We start from the raw sequence: 15,094 nt of genomic DNA on the forward strand, positions 1-15,094 counted from the left end.
GGATACGACACCATTTGGGTGATTGTTGATCGTCTCACCAAGTCTGCACATTTCTTGCCTATAAAGGAAACGGATAGAATGGAGAAACTATTACGATTGTATATAAAGGAAGTTGTTTCAAGGCATGGAATACCTATTTCCATTATATCCGATCGTGATAGTAGATTTACATCAAAGTTCTGGCAATCACTACAGGAGGCCCTAGGAACTCGTTTGGATATGAGTACCGCGTATCATCCGCAAACCGACGGGTAGAGTGAAAGAACGATTCAGACTCTTGAAGACATGCTCAGGGCATGTGTGATCGATTTTGGAAACGGATGGGATAAATATCTACCGTTAGCAGAATTCTCGTATAATAATAGTTATCATGCGAGAATTAAAGCCGCACCATTCGAAGCATTGTACGGAAGGAAGTGTAGATCTCCTATTTGTTGGAATGAAGTAGGAGATCGACAATTAACTGGTCCCGAGATCATACACGAAACGACTGAGAAGATAGTACAAATCAAGGAGAGATTGAAAACAGCTCGTAGTCGCCAAAAGAGCTACGCCGATGTTCGAAGGAAACCATTAGAGTTTCAGATCGGTGACATGGTTATGTTAAAGGTGTCACCGTGGAAAGGTGTAATACGCTTCGGAAAAAGGGGTAAACTGAACCCAAGATATGTAGGCCCGTTCAAGATCATCGAACGCATTGGACCGGTAGCTTATCGACTCGAGTTACCGCAACAACTCGCCGGAGTACATAATACCTTTCACGTCTCAAACCTTAAAAAGTGTCTTGCAAAGGAAGACCTCACCATTCCTCTTGAAGAAATCCATGTCGACGAGAAACTACAATTCATCGAAGAACCAATCGAAATCATGGATCGTGAAGTTAAACGGCTCAAGCAGAGCAACATACCGATCGTTAAGGTTCGTTGGAATGCTCGAAGGGGTCCCGAGTTTACTTGGGAACGAGAGGATCAAATGAAACAAAAATATCCACACTTGTTTTCCGATGACGCAAAATAGGTACAATTTTAAAATTTCGGGACGAAATTTATTTAACGGGTAGGTACTGTAATGACCCGCACTTTTTCGATCGTTCTATACTTATAAGATTAATATTTATATAAATTAAACCTTACCAACATGATAAGCAATCCAAATTGTTGAGATTTATGTTTCCGAAAAGAGTTTTACACAACGTTTGACCGTCTAGTTTGACCGATGATATCACGAACTATACAATATATGATAATTATACGTTTGTGTATATATATGTATATATACATATTTAACATGATTAATGAATGTTTTAATATCTCATTTTGTATTAATAACAATAAGTTATAAGTATATTTTGAAACTACTAACTTAAGTTTTCAAAACGATAACCATACGTAACGTTATTTGACATAAATACTTATGACTTATAATGTTTATACATATATCGTATAAGTAATGTATTTCATCACTTTTAAGAACTTAAATACATAAAACCATATAAGTGTATTCACAAAAGATAGCTATATTTGAATCCTCATTCCATTTTTCACAAAATTTCTATACGTATATCTAGAGTATTTGTACTCGTATCATACCTAGCTTCTATACGTATTTACTATTGGTATATACACATCAAATCACCACCTAACCAGCCCTTATTACTGCCCTTGATGAGAGGTAATTGAAATTTGGATGCATGCATGAATTATTACACAAAAGAACAACAAAAATCTTGTCCTTGCTTCCCATGAGCCACGTTTTTAATGGCCATGGGGGGATCTTCATTTTAACTCATTTTTACCTCAAATCTCCTAGCTAAAACACACACTTCCTTAACCCTTAAACACCTTAATAATCTCAGCTCATATCTATGAAGATCTAGCTTCAAAAACCTTACTTAATCACCATAAGAAAACCATACAAAAACACTTCAAGAAATCCTTCCAAGAACACAAACTTACTTCCAATCTTTCATCCAATTCCATCACCCTTTTTGTTCTAGGTTCTTACTCCTCTTTTACAGCAACCTTGTCCAAGGAACTTGAGGTAGTAACTATGTTCATAACCTTATTCGATTCATATATATATAGCTATCTTATTTTGTGGTATAAGATTTTAACAACAAGAACATAGTTTGAATGTTTTCAAACTTGTTTGCAAACTAAATAGATCCTTCTAACTTAACTTTTAAAATACTCCAAGACCTGTAATATAACTTAAATATATGTTAATTTAACAAGGTATAACTTGGTTTTTCAAAGAACACCTTAAAAACTGAATTTACGACGTCGGAGTGCAACCGGGGGCTGTTTTGGGTTGGATAATTAAAAACCCTCTTAAACTTTGAATTGGAGGTTTATTTTCTGGAAAAATGATTTTTACTATGAATATGTCAACGCATAAAAATTTTATGATTTAACTCAAAGTATAAGTATTTTTAGAAAAATAATCATTTAAGGTTGTTTACATGATGGAAAATGATTAACTTCATAAGTTTCACCAAAGTTTGACCTATGACCTGTGATTTTGAATACAAACTAAGGTATTTACAGTTCATATTCTTAAAGAGGGACTCGATCCAAGGAAGTGGCAAGTTGAACCAACGAAAACGGAGTTGTAACGAAGAAACTATGACCAAAACGAAATCGGATATCCAAGACTAATTTAGCTACGTGATTAATTGGAAAAAAATTAAATAAATCACATCTTTCTAAAATAACATGATATTTTATATATATGTACTCATAATTTAATTTTATATGGTTCAGGATCACCCGTAAACAATACGAGAAGATTAATCATAAGATCCCATGATTGTACGCAACACGTCATTTGACAACACCGGTACTTTACGTACGCAACACGTCATTTGACAACACCGGTACCGTGGGTCAAGATTAATCTCGACCAATACATATACGATGGGGGTTTTTATTTATTTCATTGGGGGTTTATTAAACACCTAAAAATGAACCATTAAAATTGAATTACTAACATCGGACTGCTAACTACGGACTAAGGAATTATTAAAAGTATTAAAAGTATTATAAGTATATATATGTGACGTTTGTTTAAAAAGAAAAGGTATTGATATATTATATATGGATAGGTTCGTGATAACAATCGGAGACCAAGTCAAAATTACATATCTTCAAGACGAAAGTGAGTATATAGTCCCACTTTTAAACTCTAAATATTTCGGGATGAGAATACATGTATTTTATGTTTTACGATATGGACACAAGTAACTGAAAAATATATTCTACGTTGAGTTGTACCACTGGCATACTTCCCTGTAGCTTGGTAACTGTTATTTATAGCGGTATTGTAAACGCGAATCCTGTTGATAGATCTATCGGGCCTGACAACCCCAACCGGAATGGACGACCAGTATTCAACGGTTGCACAGTACTTCGTTTCGTGACTACACTTGGTACGGTGTAGTAAGATTTCATAATAAAGGGAATATGCGACGTGATTAAATGTTAAGTATGGTTACCAAGTGCTCAACCACTTAGAATATTTTTATTAAAACGTTTATATATGAAATCTTGTGGTCTATATATATATTGCTGCCGGCATTAAACCTATATCTCACCAACTTTATGTTGACGTTTTAAACATGTCTATTCTCAGGTGATAATTAGAAGCTTCCGCTGCAACATGTTGAATTTAAACAAGATCTTGAGTATGCATATTTGTGTCAAAAATAAAACTGCATATCGGAGGATTTGTAATGTAAAATATGCTAGAAATCGTATTGTTATCATCACATGTAAAGTTTGTAAGTCTAAGATTATCGCTAAACGATAATCATCTTTTTATTGTCTAAAGCTTGTATTAAAATAAGAGTTATGGTTTGTAATGTAAAATAAATGCAGTTGTTCTTTTAAAAATGTCGCATATAGAGGTCAATACCTCGCAATGAAATCATACGTTATCTAACTCGTTCTTATGGTTAAGGACGGGTTATGACAGTATGAAAATGCGATGACCTTGTGATTATATGGGTATTAAGACTATAAATGACTAGAGATAGGGTTTTGGTGAAGTTGACCCATTATTAGGGTTATGTGTGCAAATGGGTCGGAATTGCACCTTGGGTCAAAAGATCTAGAATGTTGAATGAGTTGGTTGACCAACTTGAGTTGTGATTGATTATGTGCTAAATGTAATAGGTACATTACATTGAAGTTGCAAGCTCGGTTATCTTTCACAAAAGGCTCTAAGGTGAGTGGAATAATTATATGCGTAGATATATAATGTATTTATTTGTGTAGCGTGGGATGTGAAGTGTCGATGTGCTAAGACACCACATTCACGTGACAAGTGAAGTGTCGATGTGCTAAGACGCCACTCAAAGTAATATGACGGGTGAAGTGTCGATGTGTTAAGACACCACCCGGGGTGAAGTGTCGATGTGTTAAGACGCCACCCGGAGTGAAGTATCGATGTGCTAAGATGCCACTCCAAGAAAGTAAAGGATGAAGTGTCCACGTGTTAAGACGCCATCCGAGATGAAGTATTGACGTGTTAAGATGCCACCCCAAGCATTATGAAGAGTGAAGTGTCAACGTGTTAAGACACCACTCGGAGTGAAGTATCGATGTGTTAAGATGCCACTCCAAGAACTATCACGGGTGAAGTGTCGATGTGTTAAGGCGCCACCCGGGGTGAAGCATCGACGTGTTAAGATGCCACCCGTGGGATTAGTGTACGACGCGTTAAGTACTCTAATGGTTGTTATGAACACCGATGAGAAATTCGAGTACCATTCCTTGTACGAATGGTTAACCATGGTTATTGTGTTGTAGTGTAGCGTATTATATTGTTCGGATTATATATATATATATATATATATATATATATATATATATATATATATATATATATATATATATATATATATATATATATATATATATATGCTATTGTTGTGCTAGCTTGCGGTATTGGAGGTTAATAGCTTTGTATTTGAGATTATAAGCTAATTGTGTTGCTAGCTTGTATGCGGTATATGAGTAAGTGGTTGCAAGTAGGTATATTATATATGTATGTGTATAACTATTGCATTCACTAAGCGTTAGCTTACCCTCTCGTTGTTTACCTTTTTAGGCTCTGGCGTGGACAAGGGCAAAGGTATTCGTCTGGATTAGTAGTGGCTCTCGGGGGTATAGCTTTTGGAAGTTCGGCCAAGATTTGGGTAGTTTAACCCCAAACACCATGCTCTAGGTATCGTTTGGAAATTAAACTCTTATGGTCGAAACTTTTATTTTTGAACGAAATCCGTAAAATGGGCGATTGTGGGCCCGATCATGTAAAACTTGTTTCGATGTTGGAAATCTATTAGTTTTACTTAAATTGATATGTTGTAAAAAGGTTTTCGTTTAATAGTGCCGGGAAGTGGGATTTTCGCTCACGTAAGTGAGCACGGGGATCAGTCCCTGACAGTGCAATGGGACGCCGTCCCAAAAGGCTGGACGCCGTCCAGGCCTTCAGTACTGGACGACGTCCAAGAACCTGGACGCTGTCCAGAGGTACTGAGTCAGAAATTTTTTTTAGCGCGTTTTTGGAATAATGAAGTCGGGTTGTTACATGGTCGAAGGTCAATTGAATATATGAAACAGTTCAAATTTTTTTTTTTTTTTTTGAGACTTCAATATTACAGACTTTGCTTATCGTGTCGGGAACATATAAAGATTAAGTTTAAATTTGGTCAGAAATTTCCGGGTCGTCACAATTAACATTAAAAATCATCATAGTTATCATTATTATTAATATTAAATTTATTATTTTTATCATCATTAATTTTTTTATTAATAATATTATTATTTCTATTATTATTATTATTATTAGTATTTTTATAAATTATAAAATTAATAACTGCATCATTATTATTAGAGTATCTTTAATTATTTATCATTAATATTAACAGTAGATATATAGGATTTAAATCAGTTATATATCACAATCATGATTACTTATTTAATTGTATATTTTTTTTTGTTCTTGTCGTTTTTTTTTTTTTTTTTTTTACAAGTCCATATCAATTAGTATATCAAACAAAAATGGATCACATGATGTTACTGCATCAAATATTCGACTTACATCTTTATATACAACTACCCACACTTGCAATTGAGGATTGGAAAACAGAAAAAAATATAAATATATAAAAAGCTCGAAATAATCTGTTGTTCATCTTTTTAGCCAAAAATTCAAATCGAATCAATTATCCAAATCCTTAAATGCAGTCTTGTTAGAAATCCTTCACTCAATCTTTCTGCAAAATCTCAGGTTTCAATTCGTTATATCAAGCTTGAATTTTTGAGTCAAAGTTTTAATTTCAAAAGTCAACCTTTTCGTTCATCGTAAAATTCGATCTCCAGTTGATGATTTAGGTTCAATTGAGGATACGGATAGATTCTAGGAGTAATTTTAAACCTAATTCATGTTATAAACTTTGCCCAAAACGTTTTAGATTTTGAAATCAATTTTTTTTTCTTTCTTAAAAACCACGAACATCAGCTTTTTTTATTTTTATTTATTTATTTCTTTTCTTCTTCTTAAATCCTATTCTTTCCTCCTCTGATTAATTTCAATTACCTTTACGTTCGTTTCTGTTTCAAAACCATGTCCAATTCAAGTTTGAAAGTGTTCATACGATTTGCCAGTTGATTAGAAGAAGAAGATGAAGAAGGAAATTCAGACAAAATAATAATCGGGTTATATTTAATTCCTTGGTTAGAATTTCAGAAAAACAAGAAACTGTCTAATGGTTTGTGTGTTGGTTGTGTGAGCAAGTGGTCACGGGTTCGAGTCCCTAATGGAGCTTTTTTTTTCTAACAGCCTTTTCATGGAAGGTTCGTGAATCCGAGGCCAACCCTGCATTGTTCAATGTCGTCATATGTATTTTTACTACAAAATACAGTATAGTGAGTTTCATTTACTCCATTTTTAAATGCTTTTGCAATATATATATTTTGGGACTGAAAATACATGCGCTGCTTTTATAACTGTTTTACGAAATAGACACAAGTACTTAAAACTACATTGTATGATTGGATTATTAGACCGAATATCGCCCCTTCAAGTCTGGTAGCCTAAGAATTAGGGAAATAGCCCCTAATTGACGCGAATCCTAAAGATAGATCTATGGGCCTAACAAACCCCATTCTGGAATTTGGAATGCTTTAGTACTTCAATTTAAATGGTGATTGCGATTGCCAATATTTATGGCATACTTGCGAGTATGCGGGGGATATTCTATATGCATTATGTTAATGTCGGTTACCAGGTGTTCATCATACGAATGATTTTTATACACTTGCGAGTGTAATGTTATTAATGAAAATATGAAATCTTGTGGTCTATTAAAAATGATGTAAATGAATATTGATGATAAACTAATGAACTCACCAACCTTTTGGTTGACACTTGAAAGCATGTTTATTCCCAGGTATGAAAGAAATCTTCCGCTGTGCATTTGCTCATATTAGAGATATTACTTGGAGTCATTCATGACATATTTCAAAAGACGTTGCATTCGAGTCGTCGAGTTCATCAAGATTATTATTAAGTCAATTATAGTTGGATATATTATGAAATGGTATGCATGCCGTCAACTTTCGATGTAATGAAAGTTTGTCTTTTAAAAACGAATGCAATGTTTGTAAAATGTATCATATAGAGGTCAAGTACCTCGCGATGTAACCAAATGTAATGTATTCGTCCAGATGGATTAGGACGGGTCGTTATATTTTGATTTAGTTTGTTTAGTTAGTGATAAAACAGGACCAAATTTTTTAATTTCATATAATATGACGATATAAATATAATAATATAATCTACAATTTTAATAGGTTCTTTTGGCTTAATAATAGCATCAATGTTTTATTGTTTCTCATATAGATGACTAATATGGTCAAACTTATAGACTTTTTAAATGTGATACACAAGGTTGAAAAAGGCGCGAGACGGGGGTCGAGACGGTTGGGACTTTAAAACGTCAAGACGGGGGTCGAGACGGACGCTGACCGACGTTGACTTTTATAAATATAAATATATATGTATACAAATACTTTAAAGCCAAAAACTTTTGTTGACCAGTTTGTACTTATAATCGCTATTATCTTTAATATAACACAAAGAAGTAACAGTAAACTACGTCAATTTTGATCGATTTAACCTACTTTGACCGATATTAACCAAAATTTTGACTTTTGATCAGCATTGACTCGACCTTTCCTCCTGACTTTTGATCGTTGACCGACTTATTAAAAGACGGGACGGGGTCGAAACGGGCTAATCACCAAAACACCGCAACGGACACAAGGAACGTCGTTTACAACACTGGTGATATATAATATAACCAGACTAATGAAGAAAAACTTTGGTAGGATTGGAATGAAGTGTGAGATATATTATCTTGGAATGGAACTGCTAGAGGAGTGCATGTGTATGATGTGAACAAACCTCACGATAAATAAAATTAACATAACGCTTTTAAGTGTGAAGTGTGATTATATTTATGATTGTGCACACGAGTAAGTGTGAAAACAGTTTTTCCTTGCAAATTTTTTCTAACGACCAAAATTCGTATATTATAAAACGCTCTTTAGCAAAACAGTAAGGGAGAAAATTTTCCTTACAACTTTATGTGTGAAACTACGATGATATTATACACTTTTAAATGTAATAAATCTACACACATTTATAAGTGTGAGGAATTTAATAAGAAAATCACACTTAAAAAAAGCGTGTAAAAATATATGTGAACAAAAAGTAATTTTGTTGTAGTGGTTTTATTCAGACGTTATTCTAACCATTTTTTTTTTACGTCACATCCCCTTGGTTTTAGGGGGTCCAAGATGAAGATCGTGTGCCACAAATGCAATTAACCATGTTAGAATCGAGACTTACAAAACCCCGAATTCATCATGATTCTAGGGTTTTAAAACAAAAACATTAATGACGAAAAACGAGAGTTGAAATGAAAGAAGCAACCAGAAACATGTTATAAATACGAAGGAAAAACTAAAAATACTATTTCACCGATCACGTGTTTCGCACATGATGAGATTTAACGGGTTAAATTGGCTGCAGTCGGTTCTAGGGATTATATAAGCAAAAATTAACATATCATGGGATTATTTTTGTCGGAAAAAAATCACAGAAACAAAAATAACATTTTTGATCAAACCATAGGGACTATTTTGATAACTTTATGTAAATATATAACGTATATAAAAAAAAAAAAAAAATAGATATATGTGAAGGCGTGAAGCAAGTTAAAGCCGATTTTCAACTTACAGGTTACATTACATTACAATTATTATTATAGTAACCTTGAATCCTTGATAACCTTGAATCTCAATATCGAGAAGAAAAAAAGCTCTTTGTATATCTTCGGTAGACATGGAAGCAAACTTGATCATCTTAATAGGTTGGGTCTCCAGCCATCGATGTCGCCGTTATTTGTTTGTTGATCGAAACCCGTACTTCCACACCCTAGATTCATGCATTTTACAGGTGATTTAACGAGAGATTTTTGCGGATTGTAAATCGAGAGTGTTAGTGGATAAGATTCTTAATATTTGACAGATCTGTTGGTGATGGGAGCCGCATAAGAATACGGAGGTTAGGGTTTGTAAGGAGTTAAACGGCGACGGTGGATTAGAAATTGGGATAGTTTACATAATCCGAAATCTCGGGCCTACAGTGCGGTTTCTGTGGATTCTGGATTTGTGTTTTTTTTTTTTTAACGGGAAGCTTGTATCAGCGTCTCATTTATTTCAACGACACTCATCATTTGCACATACACGCGCGTTCGGGCAGGAAACCCGAACCATATTACAGGGATCCGAACCTTAAACCATCTCGAGGGGCAGGCGGGTCGGATCTGGGTCCTGAATAGGTCGGTAAAACCTTCTCACGGGTCAACCTGGCTTATGGTAAGTAAGCCTACCACAGGTATTTTTAAAGAGTGGGACTCGAACTCTCTCCCCCTTGCCCTGGCCCCACCTAAGTGAAACCAAGGATACCAATCAAGCGTGGTGGATTTGTGTTGTTAAATCAACAAATTTACACAATTGCAATGCCTAATACATCTGAGAATGAATGTGAAAGGATTTAAAGCAAATATAAGTTGTTGATAATTTAGCTAGTTCATAGTTAGGACAATGACAGGTAGATGAACACTCATTTATCCTGCTGTTTTTAGTTCACGAGTATATATATACTGCAACTGATGATTACTGAATTTTCACTTCGTGATCTTTTTGCAGTGTTGATTTGAAATCTCTATAATAACTGAACAGATTCAAATATTAACGGAGGGGGTTTAAGAAGGGGGACTAAGAAGAGCAAAGAAAAAGTGATTATGATGTAAACATTTTGGGGGGGGGGGGGGGGGGGAGGGGAAATGATAAACTTACCTGCACATGAAGGGATTTTGACGGAAAATTTAACGTTCGTTAGTGAAAGGACTCTACGCGTAACAAATGAAAACAACGATGGTCATTCACATTTACTCATCAGCGGGCAAACAATAGGTAACATCCATGAAATTTTATATACAGTAATTATTAAACTTAAGAATAGGATAGGAAATAAAAGTTATTTTTTTTAATAGAAAGTAGATATTGGAACTCTGTTGACTTATTTTATCTATGTGCCCTTAACTCTTTCTAAAAAGACTTCGTCAATGCCTCCAAACATATGAAGGCTGGTGCTATTGAACAGCAGCTTGGATAATTTTGCCAATGATGTCACCTGATCAAACCTGTCAGCGTTTCACACTTGCTGAGATTCAATCAGCAACCAACAACTTCAATGAGAAACTAGTTATTGGGCGAGGAGGTTTCGGTAACGTGTATAAATGTTTGAAAACTACATCTAACCAAGGAGCCCGTGAATTTGAGGCTGAATTTGAAATTCTTTCTAAGCTGCGACATGCTAATCTTGTGTCACTTGTAGATTATTGCAGTGAAGGAAACGAGATGGTTCTAGCCTATGAGTTTATGCCCAATGGTAACCTTCAAGATCACCTCCACAAAATATGTATAGGGTTTGCAGATTTTTGGTGAAGCTTTTCCGGGTAATGAAATTCAAGTTGGTGGCTACTTAAGAAATGGAACCACTAATTGTTGGTTTAAGTGGGTCCGTCATTTACAAGACGGGTCAGTCATCTATATAGAAGATGCATACAAACCTGGATACACAGTTACAGCAGATGATGTAGGTAATTATCTTGCTGTAGAGGTTCAACCGCATGATGACAGACAACAAAAGGGTGAAGTTGTAATATGTTTTGCAAACGACAACAAGAAAATCACTTGTCATCCTGATATGATTCGAGAAATTGATAAAACGTTAAGTGTGGGCCATGTGAGTTTCAAGGTTTATTTTCGGGATGGGTATCTCAACACCTGGGAACCTGCAATTTTAGAGATAAAAAAGAATGGTTACAGTATCAAGCTAAATGGACCTAATAATAATAGTGTTGTAGTTGATGATAAGTATACACCAACCACAACTATCAGTTTACCCCCGGGGAAATACCTTCAGAATTCTCAATACTTGGTCCTGGGGGCATTGAGCGATATTTACGTGTACATTTTAATTCAACTTATATCAGATTCTCAAGAGATACGATTGTTTTGACGATGAGATTATTTGTCAAACGAGCTGTTGATAACAAGCCCCTTGGAAACAAGAAAAGAGGTTTTTTGGTCTTCAAGTAAGTAATCTGTTGTATATCTTGTAATGTTTGTAGCCATTTGAGGGTGAAAGGGAGGTAGTTCTGGTTTTGCCTTGCATTGTTCACTTTAGCAATAAATCTTTTGTAAATGACATGAGCAATTATATAGTTTTTATGAGATTAGTATTCAGGTGTAATAGTTGGCAAACTTTGGTGATTACCATGAAATCGTTAATATTTGTAATATAGTCGGATATGATTGTCTACATCTTACCTCCATGGGGTATTGTTGTTATTATTGTCTGCAACACAACAACAACAACAACAAGACTCAATCCCACCTAAGTAGGGTATGAGGGAGGTAAGATGTAGACAATCCTTCCTCTATCCTAGAATAAAGAAAAGTTATTTCTCCCCCAGAGTGAAATACCCTAAGAGTAGAGAAAGTCCTCCCTCTCAATGTTCTATATGGATTGAGAGATTGCTTCCCAAAGGACCTCCGGCCGGAAAAAAAAAGACGTCATGAAAATGGCCGAATCAAATTTTCATGGTTTTTAAAGATGGCAATGTTCAATTTAGGCTCTAAGCGACAGTCAAGTTGCCAATAAATCGACACTTGCTGATGACTCGATTAAAAGAGCCATCATTATTGTCTGCAAGTGTTTACCAAATATAAACATCAGGCAACATTTAGATAATGTCTAAGTCTGACCTGTTTTGTTTCCAACTTTGGCACTTACTTATAGTAATGTCTGTAAGTCTGTAATTTGTATCCTTGATGAGACTTTGGCATGGGATGTCCTGTTGATGGTATATCAGAGTACATAATTGGTAAAGGATAATATCTAAGTGGCGTATGCCCCCATTAAAACTTGGCGTTGGTTTGGGGATTCATGTTAGGAAGAAACATATTCATGGAGTATCACAGGTAATTTGAATACTAACATGTGTTTGACCTAACACAATCTTTGAAATTCTTACATTTTATTTTTATGTATATTATGTGATGAAGTAAATTTGTATAACAGGTTAAGAAATTTCTTCTCAGGCAAAGCTGAGTTGATGACAGCTGCTGGAGGATGTGATGACCCGAGAATTTCCGACTAAATTTAAACTTAATCTTTATATGATTTCGATACGATAAGCAAAGTCTGTAATCTTGAGTCTCAAAATTTTTGAACTATTATGATGTATGCAATTACCCTCGACTATTCCCGACGATTCAGGAACAAGTAATTGTAAATAAATGTAGGTATATATCATAAAATAAAATAATAAGATACAATTTGATAATTTAGATTAAGTATGTAAAATAATATACAAAATAATAAGTACATATTAAAATAAAGCTATATAAAGAAGTATTCATATAATATATGATATAATTATTATTGAATGTAATTGCAAATTGAAATATTAATATATATCTAATTATAAGATAAAATATAGATAATATATTAAAATGGTTATGGATATCATATATATATATATATATATATATATATATATATATATATATATATATATATATATATATATATATATATATATATATAATTTGATACAATTAAATTGTTATACTATTAAGGTTATTAAAAATAACCATTTCTATCTAAAAATTATTATCATTATTACTTTTGTCATTAATTTTATTATTATTGTTATTTAGATATTATTATCATTAAGATTATTATTATTCTTATTCTTATTAGTATAGGTATTATTATTATTATTATAAAGACTTAATTTTATTATCATAGATTATGACTATTACCATTATTACTATAATTATAAGAAAATAATACAGTTTATTATTATTATCGTTAATAATATTATTATTATTATTTTCATGAATATTATTATTGTTATTATTATTATTAATTATTATTATTAAAACAATTAATAATTATTAATATTAATTATATAAATTATATTTATATACAAAGGAAAATCGTACGATCTTATTTCCTATAACTATCAAACTGTTCTAGATTGATGCTCCTGTATTTGATTTGGGTACCAAAAGAACTCAATTACAGATACAACAAAAATCAGTCACAATCAAGCTTTATTTTCTCATTCTTTTGATATTTTTTTTCCTTCTGCTCGTACGAATATGACTCAATGTTGTTACAAGTCTCAATCCAATCACAATACAAAACAAAGTTAGTACAATAGATCGATTAACTTTAACTTTTTCTTGTCCTTCTGATCTTGCTGTGAGATATTGTCGACACACATATATTAAATAACAATCAATCGGTTCAAGTTGTTGAAAAGGATTCGATCTCCACCATTATTATCAATCTTTCACTGTTTTTACTTATTGCTTTTGATGAATTTAAAACTGAAGAATCACACATTTACATATACATAAAACCAAACCAACCTTACTAATTCACAACAATCGTCAATCTTCAAACCATCTTGATCACAAACAACCACGATCACCATCAAATTGTTTATACCATTACTTATTACAATACCGTTTTTTTTCTTTTCCTTTCTTCGTAAACAACTTCCAATGAAACCATCTTGCCTCGTTAGCGTACTACTTCCTGGTTTCTCCAAACCAATTCGAATCGTCACCTTCATCACCTCTATATATATATATATATATATATATATATATATATATATATATATATATATATATATATATATATATATATATATATATATATATATATATATATATATACATATGCATACTTTACATATGTATATCACCACCACCACGCTACTAACAGAAGCTGCAAGTGTGCTGTTTAAAAACTTCGATACCCAATTAGACACTCTATTAAACCACTCTTGCTCAACAACCTTTAGCCATCTTCACAAACCATCCAATGCCGATTACAACCTTCACCACAGGCCACCCTACGATCTGCTTATTGCCAATGATTCGAACCATTCGTTCTTTTCTGTTTCTAAGTGGACTGCTACTGCCACACTTTTGATATTTAAAGAAACAAAAAATTCGATAAGAATATAAATAATGATGAAAAGGAAGGCTAAAGTTTTGGGTGCATGTAATTCCCTTTATGGCCGACAAAAGCAATTGAATAATTGATATTATTTTATGATGAAGATAAAGGGAATGAGCTGTACATATTTGTGTATCTATATCTTTCGAAAACTCCAACCCAAAAGCCATCGGAGTATTATTTTTTTTAAAAAGAAACGTTTCATAAAAATGGGTAGAAACCGAATCTCTCACTTCCTGATTGGGCCATTACTTTTCTGTATCTATTGGGTCGAATTCTAGCTGTAATGGACCATCACTTTCTGTTTACCCTTTTGGCCGTGACCCAACTAAACTTTCTGTTGGAACTGAACCCTGGCCGTAATTATTTTAAGTATAACTGGAGCTAGATGAAGATAATTATGATAGCAAGA

The sequence above is a fragment of the Rutidosis leptorrhynchoides genome, chromosome 3 (assembly GCF_046630445.1).
Source record: "Rutidosis leptorrhynchoides isolate AG116_Rl617_1_P2 chromosome 3, CSIRO_AGI_Rlap_v1, whole genome shotgun sequence".
In the NCBI taxonomy this organism is placed as follows: domain Eukaryota; kingdom Viridiplantae; phylum Streptophyta; class Magnoliopsida; order Asterales; family Asteraceae; genus Rutidosis; species Rutidosis leptorrhynchoides.